The sequence below is a fragment of the Oncorhynchus nerka genome, linkage group LG20 (genome assembly GCF_034236695.1).
Source record: "Oncorhynchus nerka isolate Pitt River linkage group LG20, Oner_Uvic_2.0, whole genome shotgun sequence".
Taxonomy (NCBI): domain Eukaryota; kingdom Metazoa; phylum Chordata; class Actinopteri; order Salmoniformes; family Salmonidae; genus Oncorhynchus; species Oncorhynchus nerka.
This window is the reverse complement of record NC_088415.1, coordinates 7,566,237-7,580,467: the sequence shown is the minus strand read 5'-3', so window position 1 is coordinate 7,580,467 and position 14,231 is coordinate 7,566,237.

The following is a 14,231-nucleotide window of genomic DNA, read 5'->3' as shown; positions in this document are numbered from 1 at the left end:
ATGACTGAGAGACACAAATTACTTAAAATGGTTTTTTTTTATTCATGAGCCTTTTTGTCTTTTGTAAAACCTCGTTAGAATGACATAACTACCATGGACACAACAGAGATGAAAGGTTAATTATCCTACTCTTTGATCACACTGTTCATGCCCGACTGTGCAGGCCAGCTTCCCTGATCCCATGGGGGGGGGGGGGGAAACTACACTAGCATCAACCTTCCCGCGTTATAAATTATTCAGTCTGTCAAATTGTGTAAACATCCATACTTTATTTCAATTCATTTAAAATAAACGTTATTACATCCACTGCCTCAGCCTCTGGTCTGACATCTGGTCTGACATCTGGTCTGACATCTGGTCTGACATCTGGTCTGACAGCAGTCTGCTGTGAAACATGATACCAAGAGCAGAGTTATGTTCAGCCTCTGTCCATCTGGTCTGACACAGCAGTCTGCTGTGAAACATGATACCAAGAGCAGAGTTATGTTCATTGAAGTTATTGTAGGTGGAATCCTAACTTGAGATCTGTGTGCAAATCATGCTGTAATATCCGTGGGTGATTTCAGACAGATTTGTTGAAATGATTCAGCACGTCTGGCAGGCTCCAAATCCAACATCAACATAATTTCGTGACTTAGAAGTCTGTAAGAGAAACATATAAGACACAATAAGCGTGTTTAACATTCAATTGATATGTGCATTTTACACGACAACAAAAACTGTATACCTGCACAACATTCCAGGAAAGGAATGTTTGGGGCAAACTTCAGGACCAGGCTGTGGCTTTGATGACGGATATTGGTATATAGTTTAGTCCCATCTTTCACCAGCCGTTTCTGGAAAAGCACGAGGCACAGCTTCTCACCTCGGTGCCTGTTGAATATAGTTGTCATTCACACAAGAATTTATACAAGCATTTATACATACTTGGTTTGAGCCATTCCCTGGCCTCTGCACCTGTAAGGGGTTGGTGTAGGCAGTTTGGGAAAAAAGATTGTTGTCATTGTGACCGTGGACGTGGTTAGCTCCCGATGTCCACTTTGCCACCATCTCCTCACCAACCAGTATAGGTAGTTGATTAGGGACTTGTTGCCTGTGCAGCCCCCCCCAACCCACACTTTCTGAACCATGAACATTGAACAACTACATACTGTACATTTAGCCACATGCCACCAGTAGTAGTAGTAGTGGTTGATGTCAGGCCCTCCTCCCTCGGGTACTTCTGGATCGAGGTGTGCTGAACTGTGACTATGGAGCCGATGTTGACATCGGTCTTCTCCAGGGCAGCGATGCTCCTCAGCAGTCCATCCTTCTCTGTTCTCAGGCTAATGACACCCTCGTTGGCTCTGTGAAAGAGATTAATTAACAGTGTTTTGTCAAATGTTTCCCTCAATCTTTTTTTTTAGGTTGGGCACAGAGGAATACACAAATCAGTATTCAGTGCAGAGTTCGGATGACCGTAGAAGGGCAATTCAGATATGGTCTGCAATTCTAGCGCATTCGGGAATGGAAACAGAAATGAAGCACATGAAAAAGTAGTTCAGCCTGACATTAAATGTTTTGGATGAAAATAGAACATATTTTGCTTTGTTTGAAGAAGAACCCAATAGCTATCGTCAGGTGGGGTCGTGGGGTTGTCCTGCAGGGGAGTCGGACATATGCTCCTGACTCTTCCTAGTCCTGATGAGGTCACAATGAGGGCAATACGCCTGACTCTTCCTAGTCTTGATGAGGTCACAGTGAGGGCAATGCGCCTGACTCTTCCTAGTCCTGATGAGGTCACAATGAGGGCAACACGCCTGACTCTTCCTAGTCCTGATGAGGTCACAATGAGGGCAACGCGCCTGACTCTTCCTAGTCCTGATGAGGTCACAATGAGGGCAACACGCCTGCCTGACTCTTCCTAGTCTTGATGAGGTCACAGTGCCCCCTGAACTCTGGTGTATTTTCTGCATTCTGCAATGATATGGACAGCGACCATGTAACGCTTTTACAACATACAGAACGGCGCTGGTTATCAAGGGGCAAAGTATTGACACGTTTTTTAAAATTGAGAGACGAGCTTAAAGTTTTCTTTACTAAGAAAGCCTAAATTTTGTCCCGCAAAATTAAAGTTATGATGAAGAAGTTAAGAAGGAGCTCTTTTCTGTCTGTATTAACAAGGACAACACACAGGTCTTTCCATCATTGATTTTTTGGTGTGCAAATGAACTCAAGCCTAAGGACAATGTCAAATGTGATATAGCGAAGCACCTGAGTGAGCTGGGTGCGAATTACGCAGGTAATTTCCCAAAACGGATCACACAAACAAGTGGATTCGTTATTGCTTTCATGCCCTGGCCGCAAGTCCACTTACCGATATCTGAACAAGAGAGCCTCATCGAAATTGCAACTGTGAAAATTGAATTTAATCAGAAGCCACTGCCAGAGATCTGGATAGTGCTGCGCTCGGAGTTTCTTGCCTTGGCAAATCGTGCTGTCAAGACACTAATGCCCTTTACAACCACGTACCTATGTGAGAGAGGATTCTCGACACTTACTATCATGACAACTAAATACAGGTGAGTTATGTGCATCCTTTCAAGCACACCCTTCTCATTAACCTGTTCACCATTTTTGATGAACAAATAAGGTTTTATATGTAAGATGGTTAAATAAAGAGCAAAATGATTGATTATTATTATTATTATATTATTATTTGTGCCCTGGTCCTAAAAAAAACTCTCTCAACTCTCAACACTCATTCTTATGTTTAATAAATGTATCGTATTGTGTGTGTGTGGCAGGCTTACAATGATGGCAAAACAACATTTGAGAGTGCCCTGACTCTGGTGCTAGAGGGGGTACAGCTGACCCTGGTGCTAGAGGGGGTACAGCTGACCCTGGTGCTAGAGGGGGTACAGCTGGAGGTTGCATGTTTGAAAGGGGTACGGAACTATAAAAAGATTGGGAACCACTGTTCTCGTGCAAACCGGACAGGAGTGGAAAAGGGACTGTGAACAGGGACTGTTCAGGGACAGGGACTGTGAACAGGGACTGTTCAGAGACAGGGGCTGTTCAGGGACAGGGACTGTTCAGGGACAGGGACTGTTCAGGGACTGTGAACAAGGACTGTGAACAGGGACAGGCACTGTGAACAGTGACTGTTCAGGGACAGGGACTGTGAACAGGGACTGTTCAGGGACTGTGAACAGGAACTCTGTGATAGTGAGTTGCGGGTATGACGTCTGCATGTAATACTTTGGCACATAAATTAACTGATCAAACATTTACTCATAAATGACCAAACACAAGCTCACTACAGTGTATCTTACTGTTCCCCTTCGCCGATAGTGTCCGTGTCATCATCATGGTAATAACTGGAGTCGTCGCTGCCTTTTTACTGGAATGTGAGGGTTTTAGGTACCGCTGCTGCTGCATCGCAAGACACACTCTTACATAAGACACTGTATCTGACACACTCTAACATAAGACACTGTCTGACACACTCTTACATAAGACACACTCTAACATAAGACACTGTATCTGACACACTCTTACATAAGACACTGTATCTGACACACTCTTACATAAGACACACTCTTACATAAGACACACTCTTACATAAGACACACTCTAACATAAGACACACTCTAACATAAGACACTGTATCTGACACACTCTTACATAAGACACACTAACATAAGACACTGTATCTGACACACTCTTACATAAGATACTGTATCTGACACACTCTTACATAAGACACACTCTAACATAAGACACACTCTAACATAAGACACTGTATCTGACACACTCTAACATAAGACACTGTATCTGACACACTCTTACATAAGACACACTCTTACATAAGACACACTAACATAAGACACTGTATCTGACACACTCTTACATAAGATACTGTATCTGACACACTCTTACATAAGACACACTAACATAAGACACTGTATCTGACACACTCTTACATAAGATACTGTATCTGACACACTCTTACATAAGACACACTCTAACATAAGACACTGTATCTGACACACTCTTACATAAGATACTGTATCTGACACACTCTTACATAAGATACTGTATCTGACACACTCTTACATAAGACACTCTAACATAAGACACACTCTAACATAAGACACACTCTAACATAAGACACTCTTATATAAGACACACTCTTATATAAGACACACTCTTATATAAGACACACTCTATTATAAGACACACTCTTGCATTTTGGATGAGACCGGGTGGCTGTAAATGTAGAAACACAGATTTTGTAGTCTCTCAGTGGTACTCCGAACACGACTTGCAACTCTTTGGGATGATAAACAGGCAAAATGACAGGTTTTGATAATATAGTAAACTGTAGGCTACAGAAATTAGGCAGTTAATTATCTCATCCCCAGTTGGAAAGCCCAGTCAAACGGTCTTCCCCTAAGATATTCCCTACCCAGAGTGCAGCCTGTTACTCTCATACTCTCCTAATCCAGCTGGACATGAACCCTACCTCAGATAGTTAATTACCTAATTAACACATTATATGCCTGTATTTGAGATAATCTGAATGTCAAGTACATCAGTAACAACAGTAACATGAGAGAACATTACATCTGAGTGTGGTGAAAGGGAATAACCAATGACCTAATTATTCTGATTGTGTTGTTATGAGCACCTCTGTTTTTACTTGAGCTTTACTCACCTTTGCTCCTCCGTTGTGGGGAGGCTTGAGCAGAGAAATCACAAGCCTGCGGCAGGTGCGTCTGGCAAATGATCTCTCTCTTGTTCTAGAAAACCTGTAAATGCATTGCAACCTAGCGAGTTTTGAATACGTTTTTGCCATAAAACAAATTATTTGGCAGCTAGCTAGCTAACTTGAACTGAACTCACTTCAGTCGGATGTTTTGATAGAATACATTTATCACAGCTAGCTAGTAATGTTAGCTAGCTAGCTACTTGCACAAGCATTTCGTGTAATGATGTGATGTTTCTCTAGCTAGAAGAAACAAGTTTAGAACAGACATTTGATCAGCTAACAAGCTAGCTGAGAAGCTTACACAAAATAATTTGTTTTATGGCCATCCCATCTGGTTTGCTCTTTGTGGGACTCTCATTTGTTTTTAAACAGGACAATGACCCAAAACACACCTCGGGCGTAAGGGCTATTTGATCAAGAAAGAGAGTGATGGAGTGCTGCATCAGATAACCTGTCCTCCACAATCGCCTGACCTCAACCCATTTGAGATGGTTTGGGATGAGTTGGACTGCAGAGTGAAGGAAAAGCAGCCAACAAGTGCTCAGCATATGTGGGAACTCCTTCAAGACTGTTGGAAAAGCATTCCAAGTTAAGCTGGTTGAGAGAATGCCAAGAGAGTGCAAAGCTGTCATCAAGGCATTCTCTCAACCAGCTTAACTTGGAATGCTTTTCCAACAAACAAAAAAAAGCTGTTGTGTGTGTATAGGTGGCAGGGAAGTCAGGCGCAGGAGAATCAAACTCATATCAAATCAAATTTATTTGTCACATACACATGGTTAGCAGATGTTAATGCAAGTGTAGCGAAATTCTTGTGCTTCTAGTTCCGACAATGCAGTAATAACCAACGAGTAATCTAACTAACAATTCCAAAACGACTATCTTATACACACAAGTGTAAAGGGATAAAGAATATGTACATAAAGATGTATGAATGAGTGATGGTACAGAACGGCATAGGCAAGATGCAGTAGATGGTATCGAGTACAGTATATACATATGAGATGAGTATGTAGACAAAGTGGCATAGTTTAAAGTGGCTAGTGATACATGTATTACATATTTGTAAGTCGCTCTGGATAAGAGCGTCTGCTAAATGACTTAAATGTAAATGTAAAAATAAAGATGCAGTAGATGATATAGGGTATATACATATAGGGTATGTAAACATTATATTAAGTAGCATTGTTTAAAGTGGCTAGTGATATATTTTACATCAATTTCCATCAATTCCCATTATTAAAGTGGCTGGAGTGGAGTCAATGTGTTGGCAGCAGCCACTCAATGTTAGTGGTGGCTGTTTAACAGTCTGATAGCCTTGAGATAAACAGCTTCTTTCAGTCTCTCGATCCCTGCTTTGATGTACCTGTACTGACCTCGCCTTCTGGATGATAGCGGGGTGAACAGGCAGTGGCTTGGGTGGTTGTTGTCTTTGATGATCTTTATGGCGTTCCTGTGACATCGGGTGGTGTAGGTGTCCTGGAGGGCAGGTAGTTTGCCCCCGGTGATGCGTTGTGCAGACCTCACTACCCTCTGGAGAGCCTTACGGTTGTGGGCGGAGAGCCTTACGGTTGTGGGCGGAGCAGTTGCCGTACCAGGCGGTGATACAGCACGACAGGATGCTCTCGATTGTGCATCTGTAGAAGTTTGTGAGTGCTTTTGGTGACAAGCCGAATTTCTTCCACCTCCTGAGGTTGAAGAGGCGCTGCTGCGCCTTCTTCACAACACTGTCTTTGTGGGTGGACCTATTCAGTTTGTCCGTGATGTGTACGCCGAGGAACGTAAAACTTACTACCCTCTCCACTACTGTCCCGTCGATGTGGATAGGGGGGTGCTCCCTCTGCTGTTTCCTGAAGTCCACAATCATCTCCTTTGTTTTGTTGACGTTGAGTGTGAGGTTATTTTCCTGACACCACACACCGAGGGCCCTCACCTCCTCCCTGTAGGCCGTCTCGTCGTTGTTGGTAATCAAGCCTACCACTGTAGTGTCGTACGCAAACTTGATGATTGAGTTGGAGGCGTGCATGGCGCTTGGCCACGCAGTCATGGGTAAACAGGGAGTACAGGAGAGGGCTCAGAACGCACCCTTGTGGGGCCCCAGTGTTGAGGATCAGCGGGGTGGAGATGTTGTTACCTACCCTCACCACCTGGGGACGGCCCGTCAGGAAGTCTAGTACCCAGTTACACAGGGCGGGGTCTCGAGCTTGATGACAAGTTTGGAGGGTACTATGTTGTTAAATTCTGAGCTGTAGTCGATGAATTCTCACATAGGTATTCCTCTTGTCTAGATGGGTTAGGGCAGTGTGCAGTGTGGTTGAGATTGCATCGTCTGTGGACCTATTTGGGCGGTAAGCAAATTGGAATGGGTCTAGGGTGTCAGGTAGGCTGGAGGTGATATGGTCCTTGACTAGTCTCTCAAAGCACTTCATGATGACGGAAGTGAGTGCTACGGGGCAGTAGACGTTTAGCTCAGTTACCTTAGCTTTCTTGGGAACAGGAACAATGGTGGCCCTCTTGAAGCACGTGGGAACAGCAGACTGGGATAAGGATTGATTGAATATGTCTGTAAACACACCAGCCAGCTGGTCTGCGCATGCTCTGAGGACGCGGCTGGGGATGCCGTCTGGGCCTGCAGCCTTGCGAGGGTTAACACGTTTAAATGTTTTCCTCACGTTGGCTGCAGTGAAGGAGAGCGCACAGGGTTTTGGTAGCGGGACGTGTCAGTGGCACTGTATTGTCCTCAAAGCAGGATTTTTTAAAATTGAGTCTGCCTGGGAGCAGGACATCCTGGTCCGTGATGGGGCTGGTTTTCTTTTTGTAATCCGTGAGTGACTGTAGCCCTGCCACATACCTCTTGTGCCTGAGCCGTTGAATTGCGACTCTACTTTGTCTCTATACTGATGCTTAGGTTGTTTGATTGCTTTGCGGGGGGAATAGCTACACTGTTTGTATTCGGTCATGTTTCCGGTCACCTTTCCCTGGTTAACAGCAATGGTTCGCGCTTTCAGTGCCATCAATCCACGGTTTCTGGTTTGGGAATGTTTTAATCGTTGCTATGGGAACGACATCATAAATGCACTTTCTAATGAACTCGCTCACCGAATCAGCGTATTCGTCAATGTTGTTGTTGGATGCAGTGCGGAACATATCCCAGTCCACATGATGGAAGCAGTCTTGGAGCATGGAATCAGATTGGTCGGACCAGCGTTGAACAGACCTGAGCGTGGGAGCTTCTTGTTTTAGTTTCTGTCTGTAGGCAGGAGGTAACAAAATGGGTCGTGGTCAGCTTTTCCGAAAGGAGGGCGGGGCAGGGCCTTATATGCGTCGCGGAAGTTAGAATAGCAATGATCCAAGGTTTTACCAGCCCTGGTTGCGCAATCGATATGCTGATACAATTTAAGGAGTCTTGTTTTCAGATTAGCCTTGTTAAAATCCCCAGCTACAATGAATGCAGTCTCAGGATATGTGGTTTCCAGTTTGAAAAGAGTCAAATAAAGTTTGTTCAGGGCCATCGATGTGTCTGCTTGGGGGGGAATATATGCGGCTGTGATTATAATTGAAGAGAATGCTCTTGGTAGATAATGCGGTCGACATTTGATTGTGAGGAAATCTAAGTCAGGTGAACAGAAGGACTTGAGTTCCTGTATGTTGTTATGGTCACACCACGTCTCGTTAATTATAAGGCATACACCCCCGCCCTTCTTCTTACCAGAAAGATGCTTGTTTCTGTCGGCGTGATGCGTGAAGAAACCAGCTGGCTGCACCGACTCCGATAGCGTCTCTCGAGTGAGCCATGTTTCCGTAAAGCAAAGAACTTTGCAGTCTCTGATGTCCCTCTGGAATGCTACCCTTGCTCGGATTTCATCAACCTTGTTGTCAAGAGACTGGACATTGGCGAGAAGTATGCTAGGGATTGGTGTGCGATGTGCCGACCAGAAGACCACTTCGTTTGCCTCTTTTACGACGTCATTGTTTTGGGTCGCAGGCTGGGATCCGATCCATTGTCCTGGGTGGTGGGCAGAACACAGGATCCGCTTTGGGAAAGTCATATTCCTGGTTGTACTGATGGTGAGTTGACGTTGCTCTTATATTCAGTAGTTCTTTCCGACTGTAATGTAATGAAACCTAAGATGACCCGGGGTACCGATGTAAGAAATAACACGTAAAAAACTAAAAACTGCATAGTTTCCTAGGAAACGAAGCTGTCGGCGCCGGAACTGAATGTAATGGAGTTACTTAATAACAAAAAACGAAACATAACTCCAACACTAGATGTAACAATAAACAAAATGGGTCCCGTCGCACACCAATACAACACTTAATAACAAACAATCTCTGACAAAGACATGAGGGGAAACAGAGGGTTAAGTACACATGAATTGGGATTGAAACCAGGTGTGTAGAAAAGACAAGACAAAAACAAATGGAAAATGAAACATGGATCGATGATGTCGAGAAGACCGGTGACGCCGACCGCTGAGCACCGCCCGAACAAGGAGAGGCTTGGACTTCGGTAGAAGTCGTGACAACAGCCAGTCCAGTAGCCAAACAAATTATTAACTGCAAAATTAACTGCAATGGAAAAATAATGAATATGCTCTTATGGCACAATTTATGTTAAATGGACTTTTAGTTTGTTTTCATGCGTTTTCTTTTCACCTACTGTACAGTATGGTTTGACTCTAGTGCCACAAATCTGATATCTAAAGGCATGTTATTACACTTTCATTCTAAAACAACTATTTATTTTAAATATAAATACAACATTTTGGGGATTGTGAAAAGGGCTTAATGAAATACAGTTTTTTACTTACGTCAGTAACGATAGCCACTAGTCGACCTGTTCTTTCGACCAATCAATTTAAAAATTTATTTTTCTATATATAGACACGTCCTATGTGTTTAAATCAAATCAATAATTTCCCCGGAGCTTGTCTGATGGATGCGTTAAGTGTTTGATGAAATAATGAAAGACACACAAATGGCTAAGAGTCAGAACGCATTTGATTGTGGCGAGCTCAGACTTGTTGTGTTAAAAAGACAGAATGACTCACAAGCACCCGTTGTCTCTCTCTCTCCTCCCTGCTACAGCCACCACCACAGAACATCAGTGTGTATAGTGCTGTCTCTCTCTCTCTCCTCCCTGCTCCCTTCTACTTCCGGGTTGGAGCGAGCCGGTCGCATCCGCGCTTCGGTCTGCAGGTTGTATAACTTTTTCATTACATTTCATTACATTTCATTATAGTACAACGGTCTGATTTGTCTAATCTTAGCAATTTCTTCTTAGCTAGCTACATAGTCGTCGTTGTATCAAAGATAATTGCGTAATTATCGTATTTCGTCGTCTCCTATCTGCCCAACACGTTCACCGTCTACCGTAGCACTGTAGTAACTATCACACTCAACTGAACGACTTGATTAGTGTAGTGTTAGCTAGCTACATAGTTGTCTTTGCTGTCTTCGTATCCAAGATAATTGTGTAGTTTAGAGTGTGGAGTCTTAGAGTGATAATTGCGTTATTATCGTATTTCGTCGTCCTCCTATCTGCCTAGCAGCTAGCCAGCTAGCATACGTTCACCGGCTACCGTAGCACTGTAGTAACTATCACACTCAACTGAACGACTTGATTAGTGTAGTATTAGCTAGCTACATAGTTGTCTTTGCTGTCTTCGTATACAAGATAATTGTGTAGTTTAGAGTGTGTAGTCTTAGAGTGATTATCTTAATTCACCGAGGTTAGCTAGCCAGCTATTTTGTCGTCCTTAACGTAGGAGACACTCCTAGCTAGCCAATAGCCAGCCAACGTCTACTGAATAGAACTTTCGCATTCCGGTCACATTCCGCTTCGCTCCACAGGTAGTATCACATTTTCATTTCATTTCATTACAGTCCCAACGGTGTGATTTGTTTGATCGTAGCTAGCTACATAGCCGTCTTTGTTTCAAAGATAATTGTGTAGTCTAGAGCGATTTTCTAGGTTAGCTAGCCAGCTATTGTCGTTCTCCTAACGTAACGTAACCAACACTGCTAGCTAGCCAGCTAGCTCCCGAAAAGCAGCATTGTAGAAACTTCACACTCAACGGTACGACTTGATTAGGGTAGTGTCAACAACGCAGCTAGCCTACCCCAGCAGTACTGTATCATTTTAATCATTTTAGTCAATTAGATTCTTGCTACGTAAGCTTAACGTTCTGAACATTCGAGACGTGTAGTCCACTTGTCATTCCAATCTCCTCTGCATTAGCGTAGCCTCTTCTCTAGCCTGTCAACTATGTGTCTGTCTATCCCTGTTCTCTCCTCTCTGCACAGACCATACAAACGCTCCCACACCGCGTGGCCGCGGCCACCCTAATCTGGTGGTCCCAGCGCGCACGACCCACGTGGAGTTCCAGGTCTCCGGTAGCCTCTGGAACTGCCGATCTGCGGCCAACAAGGCAGAGTTCATCTCAGCCTATGCCTCCCTCCAGTCCCTCGACTTCTTGGCTCTGACGGAAACATGGATCACCACAGACAACACCGCTACTCCTACTGCTCTCTCTTCGTCCGCCCACGTGCTCTCGCACACCCCGAGAGCTTCTGGTCAGCGGGGTGGTGGCACCGGGATCCTCATCTCTCCCAAGTGGTCATTCTCTCTTTCTCCCCTTACCCATCTGTCTATCGCCTCCTTTGAATTCCATGCTGTCACAGTTACCAGCCCTTTCAAGCTTAACATCCTTATCATTTATCGCCCTCCAGGTTCCCTCGGAGAGTTCATCAATGAGCTTGATGCCTTGATAAGCTCCTTTCCTGAGGACGGCTCACCTCTCACAGTTCTGGGCGACTTTAACCTCCCCACGTCTACCTTTGACTCATTCCTCTCTGCCTCCTTCTTTCCACTCCTCTCCTCTTTTGACCTCACCCTCTCACCTTCCCCCCTACTCACAAGGCAGGCAATACGCTCAACCTCATCTTTTCTAGATGCTGTTCCTCCACTAACCTCATTGCAACTCCCTCCAAGTCTCCGACCACTACCTTGTATCCTTTTCCCTCTCGCTCTCATCCAACACTTCCCACACTGCCCCTACTCGGATGGTATCGCGCCGTCCCAACCTTCGCTCTCTCTCCCCGCTACTCTCTCCTCTTCCATCCTATCATCTCTTCCCTCTGCTCAAACCTTCTCCAACCTATCTCCTGATTCTGCCTCCTCAACCCTCCTCTCCTCCCTTTCTGCATCCTTTGACTCTCTATGTCCCCTATGCTCCAGGCCGGCTCGGTCCTCCCCTCCCGCTCCGTGGCTCGACGACTCATTGCGAGCTCACAGAACAGGGCTCCGGGCAGCCGAGCGGAAATGGAGGAAAACTCGCCTCCCTGCGGACCTGGCATCCTTTCACTCCCTCCTCTCTACATTTTCCTCCTCTGTCTCTGCTGCTAAAGCCACTTTCTACCACTCTAAATTCCAAGCATCTGCCTCTAACCCTAGGAAGCTCTTTGCCACCTTCTCCTCCCTCTTGAATCCTCCTCCCCTCCCCCTCCTCCCCCTCTCTGCAGATGACTTTGTCAACCATTTTGAAAAGAAGGTCGACGACATCCGATCCTCGTTTGCTAAGTCAAACGACACCGCTGGTTCTGCTCACACTGCCCTACCCTGTGCTCTGACCTCTTTCTCCCCTCTCTCTCCAGATGACATCTCGCGTCTTGTGACGGCCGGCCGCCCAACAACCTGCCCGCTTGACCCTATCCCTCCTCTCTTCTCCAGACCATCTCCGGTGACCTTCTCCCTTACCTCACCTCGCTCATCAACTCATCCCTGACCGCTGGCTACGTCCCTCCCGTCTTCAAGAGAGCGAGAGTTGCACCCCTTCTGAAAAAACCTACACTCGATCCCTCCGATGTCAACAACTACAGACCAGTATCCCTTCTTTCTTTTCTCTCCAAAACTCTTGAACGTGCCGTCCTTGGCCAGCTCTCCCGCTATCTCTCTCAGAATGACCTTCTTGATCCAAATCAGTCAGGTTTCAAGACTAGTCATTCAACTGAGACTGCTCTTCTCTGTATCACGGAGGCGCTCCGCACTGCTAAAGCTAACTCTCTCTCCTCTGCTCTCATCCTTCTAGACCTATCGGCTGCCTTCGATACTGTGAACCATCAGATCCTCCTCTCCACCCTCTCCGAGTTGGGCATCTCCGGCGCGGCCCACGCTTGATTGCGTCCTACCTGACAGGTCGCTCCTACCAGGTGGCGTGGCGAGAATCCGTCTCCTCACCACGTGCTCTCACCACTGGTGTCCCCCAGGGCTCTGTTCTAGGCCCTCTCCTATTCTCGCTATACACCAAGTCACTTGGCTCTGTCATAACCTCACATGGTCTCTCCTATCATTGCTATGCAGACGACACACAATTAATCTTCTCCTTTCCCCCTTCTGACGACCAGGTGGCGAATCGCATCTCTGCATGTCTGGCAGACATATCAGTGTGGATGACGGATCATCACCTCAAGCTGAACCTCGGCAAACGGAGCTGCTCTTCCTCCCGGGAAGGACTGCCCGTTCCATGATCTCGCCATCACGGTTGACAACTCCATTGTGTCCTCGTCCCAGAGCGCTAAGAACCTTGGCGTGATCCTGGACAACACCCTGTCGTTCTCAAATAACATCAAGGCGGTGGCCCGTTCCTGTAGGTTCATGCTCTACAACATCCGCAGAGTACGACCCTGCCTCACACAGGAAGCGGCGCAGGTCCTAATCCAGGCACTTGTCATCTCCCGTCTGGATTACTGCAACTCGCTGTTGGCTGGGCTCCCTGCCTGTGCCATTAAACCCCTACAACTCATCCAGAACGCCGCAGCCCGTCTGGTGTTCAACCTTCCCAAGTTCTCTCACGTCACCCCGCTCCTCCGCTCTCTCCACTGGCTTCCAGTTGAAGCTCGCATCCGCTACAAGACCATGGTGCTTGCCTACGGAGCTGTGAGGGGAACGGCACCTCAGTACCTCCAGGCTCTGATCAGGCCCTACACCCAAACAAGGGCACTGCGTTCATCCACCTCTGGCCTGCTCGCCTCCCTACCACTGAGGAAGTACAGTTCCCGCTCAGCCCAGTCAAAACTGTTCGCTGCTCTGGCCCCCCAATGGTGGAACAAACTCCCTCACGACGCCAGGACAGCGGAGTCAATCACCACCTTCCGGAGACACCTGAAACCCCACCTCTTTAAGGAAAACCTAGGATAGGATAAAGTAATCCTTCTCACCCCCCTTAAAAGACCTAGATGCACTATTGTAAAGTGGCTGTTCCACTGGATGTCATAAGGTGAAAGCACCAATTTGTAAGTCGCTGGATAAGTCGCTGGATAAGAGCGTCTGCTAAATGACTTAAATGTAAAATGTAATGTAATGTACAGCCACCACCACAGAACATCAGTGTGTATAGTGCTGTCTCTCTCTCTCTCTCCTCCCTGCTACAGCCACCACCACAGAACATCAGTGTGTATAGTGCTGTCCCTGTAGGCC